Raw genomic sequence first — 1,905 nt, forward strand, 5'->3', positions numbered from 1 at the left:
ATTTATCATCAGACTATATGATCAAATGTTACTTTCTGGTTATGGATCCATGTAGGCACTGTGAGAAGTTTAAAACCCTCTCTGAATTCTGACGTAACATTATGATATTATTTCTAAAACAAATTGTGACATCCTGGTAGTAGCTCCGTCAAAAACGAAATAGATAATTTTCAGTCGCCTGCATGCACTTAGTTTGGTTATTCAATCATTCAATTCCGTTTTTGTTTCGATATTAAAAATAAACATCGCGGCTACAAGAATTTCGTTTTGCTCGATATTCTAATTAGGTGTTGTGATTTGCTCAGATATTATTCATATAGGCGTATAAAAAGACAAATGTGGCATAATATTTTTTTATATAGTAGACCTGTATGATAAAAAAAGAGATGTAGCTTCACTCAGTATTTCCTATACACCGGTGCACTTTTGTTCAATGAAGGCTTACGACTTATTAACTGCAAATTTTTTTTAAAAAAAGTTCAAGTTCAAAAATAATATTAATCTGAATTGCACATACCACCACTGGCGGATTCTGGGGGGGGGGGGGCACAATTAAAATTTGTAATGTAAAAATGCCCTTAAAACAGAAGTGTGCCCCCTCCCCTTTGACAGTGAAGGCTTTTTTTGTTGTTGTTGTCAAATTTTTTCGTGGGCGAAATGTCCTTAGTTTTTGTTAAAAACCTTTTTTCTTTTTTTTTCTTTTTTGCTTGTCAATTTTTTCTTTGGGAAAATGTGCGTCTCCTTTTGGCAAAAATCCCGTATCCACCCCTGCATACCACTTTTATAAATTGAAAAAATAACACTCTAAATTCCAAGAATTTAAATCCAGATCAGCTGTGAATAATGTTAATTAGGTTAGGATTTAAACATAAAGCTAAAAGATTTCAATTTAAATAATTTGAGATTTAAAAGTTAATCCTATAAGATTAAAAATGAATAAAACAATTGGCTGGTCACCATTCACAACCGATCTGCCAAGACACAGGACCTATTCTTATTAACATAATATTCGTTTATAGGTCCGAAAATTAGAAATGCACCAACTTTGAATAACTTTAAGACAAAACTTAAGAACAAAAAAACTTACGTCTGGTCCCTAAATTTTTGTGCTTTGCTTTATAGTTTTAGTTGTGGGATGACGATTTATTTTCTGTTTCAAATGATATACTAGTATTTCATATATAGTTGCCCCCATTATGTTTTCCCCTTGTTTTGTATTGTACCCTGTTTAGATAAGTTTTTTTCATGTACTATGTATTTATTGTTTATGTCACGGTGCACTCATCACAAGCTGTTCTTTCGGAGTTGCTACCTCTATTGTTTAGTTTCGTGTTTTTATTTAAATGCTTTTATCGTTGGAAATAAATGTACTTTCATTCATTCTAAATCCTTGGAATTTAGAGTGGATAATGACATTCAAAACAACTTCGTGAGAACTCGGAACTGGAATGAGCCACTGTAAAGGGAATTGTATTGAAATGATTATATTAATATTAATGTTAATTTTCAATGTAACATTATGTAACACATATGACATTGGCGTCGTGTAACACAGGGATTAGTATAAAATCACCCATTTTGATATTTGCTCTCGCGTCTAAACATTACAGGCTTATAGTTTTGTGCTTTGTTTTATAGTTTTAGTTGTGTGATGATTGGTTAAAAGAAATACCAGACTAAATTATTATCACATTCTTGGTTTGATGATTAGATAATGTGATTACACAGTCATGTTTCGTCGAAACATGTGTAATCACATTCGATATTCTGAGAAATTATGTTTGATGTTTAAAAAGCATCTACTGTCAATTCGTTTTGACATGGCAGCTATGTACACAGTAGGGTGCTTCGCATTATGCACGCAGGCGCGCTGTTGAACGAAAAATTGGCGTTCATTCCGAGTTC

Source organism: Lytechinus variegatus, chromosome 3 (genome assembly GCF_018143015.1).
Source record: "Lytechinus variegatus isolate NC3 chromosome 3, Lvar_3.0, whole genome shotgun sequence".
In the NCBI taxonomy this organism is placed as follows: domain Eukaryota; kingdom Metazoa; phylum Echinodermata; class Echinoidea; order Temnopleuroida; family Toxopneustidae; genus Lytechinus; species Lytechinus variegatus.